Here is a 6748-nt window from a genome sequence, read left to right as displayed (position 1 = left end):
CGTAGAAATAAAGCTGCGTTTTCAAGTTCCTCCGGCTTAGTCAGTGTGGACGCTGCCTTCGTCTGTGTATGTTGCTAGTTTAAAACCAGTCTTAAAAGGAAGACAAGACTGTGAACTGATTCAATAACAATAAATCATCTTTGTCTTTTATACAAATTTCCTGTTTAGGATTAGGCGAGGATCATGCGGGGCACTGCTCATTGCTCCAAAAATTACGGAAATTTCGAAATCAAATATATTGATAAGTTGAAAATTCCCCAGTAAAGTTTCAAAATAATCCTTAAAAAAGTTCCTCAAATGCGAACATTTTGAAATCATCCATGGTACGGTCGATAGCTTTCCATTCAACCAAAAATTTTGAAATTTCAAAACAGGGACAAATTGCACAGAAATTTCCCGGGAAAGTTTCTAGAAAATCCTGAAATTGTTGAGTTTTTGAAACGCGAACCATTCAACCGAAATTTCCGGAAATTCCGGGGGTAAAGTCAAATGGAACGGAAATTCCCGATAATAATTTTCCGAAAATTTCGGTAAACCTTGTGAAGTTGTCGTCTCTTCCGGAAATTCTTAAAAATACTGTTTCATTCGCCACTGGAACTTTCCGGAAATTCAAACTGGAATCTTTGCTAGAATGGAAAGCGCCCGATATCTTTTCCGTTTTTATGCCCTCAGAGAAGAAAAACTCCAATTGAAAATCGCAATGAATTAGATTCCTTTTTTACTTGTATAATTCTGTATTTAATACAAACAAAATTTTCTTGAATCCACTGATGATAATATATAGACCTATTTTATCAACTGATTAGACAGATAATAAAACAATAAAATAATAATGCTATGATATATTTGTGAACATCTACATGTCGGTAGTTTTCACGCGCGCGGCCTATGTCTCTACCCTACATAGTGGACATTTTAACGTAATTCCATGACTCCAGTGGGAAATTTGAGGAATGTGTTGGAATAACGAGAAGAATAAAAGGAAGAAATCACGTCTTCTATCCACATCCGACGCCCTTAGCATCACTTAAAAAATAAAAAAGTAAATATATGTCAACTGTGTTAAAACTGTAGACCGCGGTAGTTACAAATACATTTCGCCCTTCGAGCCTTGTCAGTCTTCCGCCATATTGAAAATATCAATTGGTGCAGAATGTATAATATAAATAATATATAATAAGATCGAGATGATAGCCCAAAGAAAATGCGCTGATTGGTTTAAGATCGTGTTTTTATAACTCTATAGAAACACAGAACCAGCACGAGCTGTTGACGTAATGATGGCGCAAGCCAAGAGAATTTATATTTTGATGATAAAAGTAAACAAGTGTTTTCTTTTTTTTTTTTCTTTGCGGTATTTATATAAGAAATAGAAAACATGTGTTCGGTTTTTCTATCAAGTTACAGAAACACTCGTGAAAGTTTGGGAGGTCTCAAAAAAAGCAGCTTGAGCTTGAGATTTCTATCGCGTGATAGTTGACGAGGCTCAGCCCGAGTCAGCTGTCACGCATAGAAATCGAGAGCGAATAATCTAGTTGTTGATAACATAAAAATCATGAGAAATGTTAATCCTTTTTTTCTCTCAGCTCTCTCTCTCTCTCTCTCTCTCTCTCTCTTTCCTATCTTTTTTTCAGCACTATTTTCCGAAAAAAATGGAGTTCCTTTATGTTTTGTTATGGCTTATTGTGGGGAGTTTTTGGCTTAGGCCGAAATACTGCGAAACGGGTGGAATTTTTCTAATCGTCGTTTTCATAATTCCAGACAGGTGTGTCTATATAATTACACACTAAGCTTCACGCTATGGCTTGTTTGCAGTGTCATGCCATCAAAAATAAAAATCGTAACCATTCAATAAATTAAGTCAAGAAGCTGACATATGAAAGATGATTGATATATAAATAACCTCGCCAAGTTTTAAGTCTGTACGGTTTTCCATCCGCGCGTTATTCGGAAAAGTGTTTCGCTCAAATTTATAGAGCTTTGTATGGTGTCGCCATGTTTGTGCCCCTCGGAGGGACACAAACATGGCGGCCGTAAAGTAACAGAAACATCTGTCATTGAGTTTTGCGATTGAAACGAAACGTTATTACTCTAGAGCTCCGATACATTGAAATTAAAACTTTGTCTAGAGCAAGAACTGTTTAGTTAGTAAATGCTTGAGCAATAACTCATCTTTTGACTTACTCGACAGCCTTATCGAGCCGCCATTTTAATGTCACGCAACGCATAAACTTGGAAATTCCGACGTGCTCCATTACATAATGAGGAACCCTGTCGGGCTTAAACGTTGCAAAACGTCAAGTTATTAGAGGGTCTTACATCTGATGAAACTAAAACTTCACAAGGATTGGTAATTTCTTATTTTGGAAATTGATGACGTCACATGAAAACCAGCAATTGAATCTGTCACCTTAGTAATTTTTTTCCAAAGTCTAACGTTTTAGCAGAGGAATGAATGGCGTGAGATTGAGCCAAACTGTCTTTCCTTTCGAGGTTTCGAGCAGTTTTTGGTGTTCATATCCATTACGTGGAACGCTAAATTCCATACCTTCTTGACACAAGGGATTCAAATATTTTCCCACACCTGAACTAATGCTCCAAATGTTGTTATTCAACTTGGAAACGCATGCAAAATAATGATCCTCGTTACAATCAGCCAGATGCCATCTTCCCTCACTCGACAGAACAGCACAAGACGACACATTGATGGGACATTTTGGTTCCCCTTCGGCCCATGTAAATACTGCAGTTTTCATTAGCTCTGAATTTATTTGGTCTGCGCTAGGGAAGTTGACACCACATAACAAATATTTCTTAAAATCCATAATAGTGCCTTGTTGTTTGATTCCGTTCCAAAGCGGACCGTATACGGTGCTGTCACCATAGATTCTGATAGTTTCTTTATTTTCCCCGACTGCAAAGCAATTTTCGAGTTGTCGAAAAAAGTTATTGACGGTGAGCCATTTGGTCCAGAAGTGTTTATGAAGATAGCGCCCAGAATGGTTGTTCTTTTGGTCAATGAAAATAACCGTCTTTTTTCTTTGACGCATTTCTCGTGTGGAAGGCCATCTATCCGAAAATTTCAGTTTTAAGTCAGCTGGTGTTAACACCTTGTTACCAAAATACATTTTAATAGCATGGTTAATTGACCAATCCGCGCTCTCGGTTGTATGGTCATCGAGATAAATTTGAATGATCTCATTCGTGTTTTCGGCTTTTCGTGTCCAATCCGAAATTTCCTTCATTCCTTCAGTGAATTCTTTATCCCACGGTGAACATCCTACTTTCATCTCCCCGCTGACGTGACTCATGCTAATCTTCCCAAAACAGTCCCAGAGGTCAATTTCAAGATTTCGCACGCCCATGTTCAGTTGATCTGTGAAGCTGAACTCCTGATTGGCTAGAGAGATGCACCACACATCATCTGCCCTAGGCGGCCAATGACAGCCATCTAACCTTCCAAAACCACTTGCTCTGTTATTGTAAGAGTTATGTGCTCCAAGGACCTGAACTTGATCCACAGGAGTGTCAATCTGCAGCTCTCGCTGAGTTTTTAAGGCGAATTGTAGCCAAGGTGAGATTCTCGCAGTTCCTTGGACGCAGATGCCATTGGATGCACATTTGGAACAGTTTGCCTCCCTGCTTACTCGATCGCAAGAACTTTGTTCGATTACATTTTGCGAGAAGAAAATGCAAATAAAAACCAAGATACAACAGTAGTATCCTGGAAGCCCTACTGCCAATCCAACATGAAACTTGGTCATCTTTGTTTGAGGGTATGGTGAATGCGCTAGTTGTTGTAAATGTTTTGACATCTCACAAGTCAAGAAGAGTGCAGATACCAGAAGTGAACCTGTGAAAAAAAAAAAAAAAAACAATTGTGGATCACAAAAACTGAAATCAAGGTCATTGACGATAAAAGTAAGAGAAGCTTGTAAACTGATACTATAACGATACACCCACTTAGTTCGGTAAGCAAATTTCCCGTTTAGGATTTTACCCTTTACATCCTATCCCAGATGTTCTCAATCTTCAAGTGATGTTAGCATATTAACCCTACCGGTGAAATTATCCTTGTATTCTTGTTCGACCCTCTCGCTATCATGACCTTAGCAGTAGGGTTGCCGTACCTCCTTGTTCTTCCGTGAACTGGGCGAAGGTACCTTTTTGTATGATTGTTACAGCTTTTTTAAGTATAAAACTTCGGGAGCAAGGATGGCGCAGCGGTGAGAGAGTTCGCCTCACACCAATGCGGCCTGGGTTCGATGCCGGCCCGGTGCCATACGTGAGTTGAGTTTTTTGTTGGTTCTTGCCTTGCCCGAGGTTCTCGCGTTGATCTCTCCGGATTCTCCGGTTTTCCTCCCTCCACAAAACCTTTGTTCGCTGAAGATTTACTTCGTTAAATCTGCAACACACTTACTAGTGCTGTGGCCTTTGGGGAATTTTCCTGACGAAGGGGTACTTGGTGTAGTAATGCGCCATTAAAAGGAGTTCATCATCGTCAAGGTAAAAGATGTCAGTTCCTACTGTGTGCCATGGACTTGGTGGTACTTCGGTTTGCATCAGAGGTTCCCTTGCTTGTTTAGGCTGGAGTTCCTGGCATATTTTACACGACTTGGTCGTTTCCTCGATGTTCTTGTTCAGGTTCCTCCAAAATACTGATGTGCGTGCCCTTAGCTTATCTTGGTCTTCTCTGTACCCTGGTGGCTGGTATGTAGTTTAGATAGTATATCTCCCTGGAGGATCTGTGGGACAACAATTCGGTGGCCCTTGAGGATCAATCTGTCTTCGATGGACAGTTCTTCACGATAAGTCCAGTAGGGTCGGATCAGTGAGGGTAGTTGCCTTACTGTGGTGGGCTAACCATTGTACGCAGCTTCCTTCAGGATAGAAAGCTCCGGGTCTTAAGCTGTTTCTGCTCTGATCTTTTGAAAACACTCGCTTGAGAATTGTGAACATACATCATGAATCTGCATATTCAGATCAGGGATTGTTGTCTCCCCCTCAGATGTGAACCTTGAGAGAGCATCGGCTTCCAGGACTTGTTTGCCTGGTCGATACTTGATAGTGACGCCACACTGACCCTTTCCAACGCCATCGAAGCAATCAGGGTAACGTATCACTAAATCATCCTTGTCTTTAATGGGTGTAACGTGTTCACGAGTGCGGTTGACATTCAACGGTGAACTTTGCTGGACAGAGCAGTTTAGAGCGACAAGGTTGAGTTCCAGGGATGTTGCTACCCCCGTGATGGCTGGTCCTTCTGCTTGCGTGACAAAGAAAGTTGTGACTGATTTCCTACCTTTGCAATCACAATCAATTTGGCACTTCCCATGTTGCATCAGCTCGGTCCCTCCATAAGCAGTGAGCACTGTAGTCGAGTGTTCAAGAACTCCTGGTCTGGGAAAACCTTCTGGTGTGAGATTCTCTGGGTACATCCGGAGATACAGGTTCAAAGGCGGTATGTTTCCTTGAGCTCTTGTGTCTAGCTTGGCCTTGAGTGCACTTGGCCGACTGTTGATGCTGTGTGATAAAAGATGTTGTTGTTGTTGTTGTTGTTGTTGTTGTAGGTCAACGTTTGCGGTCCCAAATAACTCGTTTGTAGGTTGAGCTTGGGGCCCGATAACTGATCAACTGTAGTTGATTCAAATGTAATTGCTTCAAACAGTTCACTCAGTTCTCTTCTATATCCATCTCTACGTTTTCCACTTGCGGATCTTCGTCGTCTGTTGCGTCGGTCTTTACTCCTGTAGTAATGACGCAACCCAGGGATTTCTCTCTTCCTTTGCCTGCATTTTTTGCCTCGTGTTCCTCCTTGGTTTCTGAAGCGGCAAACAACTGCCCAGTGGTTTTCTTTCTGACGATTCACTGAGGCACATAGATCCATATGCGGGACACTTCTTTCTGGGCTGTAAAGGATGTTCGAGTCCGCAGTTAGGGCATTTCTTGGCCATGCTGTTGCTCTCGTTCTCGTCTCCTTTAATTCCATGAATATCTTTGTTGCTTTCGCCATCCAACTCTTCCATTTGTGATAGGGTGGCTTCGTAAGTCCTGGCGATGTCGATAGTCTCGTCGAGGGTAAGCTCTCCGGCTTTTTCTGGTAACTTTTTTGTACTTTCTTGTGTTTGGTTCCAAAGATTAGCTGCTCGATCAGGCGCGACTCGTCCTTGTCTCTGAATCGGCACTGACTTCGTGGCTTGATTTCGGCAACGTGTCAGGAAAACGTCGGCAAATTCTTCATTCTTCTGCTGAGCTGTTGAAACTGGTATCTGGCTAAACTGTGGGTCATTTTCGGCGCTACGTGTCTCTCAAATCGCTCCCATATTTTCGCTGGACTTCGGCTTCTTCCCAGGTCCAGCTGCTGCATGTTTCTAATCCTTGCCTGCCAATCCACAATAAAACGAACGTGGCTTGTTCCTTGGCCGACTTCTTTGGGTATGGCCCGCTGAAAATCAGGTTGCAGTATTGCTTTAACTTGCCTAATTCGTCCCGCAAGTCGGTTAGGTGGCGTTCCAATTCATCTCCGGGGTTTTGAATCCCACGGCAGTAGCCATGCATGATGAGAGTTTCGGTTCGCTTCGGTTCGTTTTAATTTCCTTTCACTCCTGACACCATGTCGTAACAATGAACCGGTAAACCAGGCAAGAGATAACTTCCAAATGTCATGTTCCGAAGACTTGACGAATTAGAATAATATGTAAATACACACAAGCATGTAGATAACTTATACGAACGTACTAATCACGGA

This window comes from Orbicella franksi, chromosome 8, assembly GCF_964199315.1.
Source record: "Orbicella franksi chromosome 8, jaOrbFran1.1, whole genome shotgun sequence".
Lineage (NCBI taxonomy): Eukaryota > Metazoa > Cnidaria > Anthozoa > Scleractinia > Merulinidae > Orbicella > Orbicella franksi.
This window is presented reverse-complemented; position numbering follows the sequence as displayed.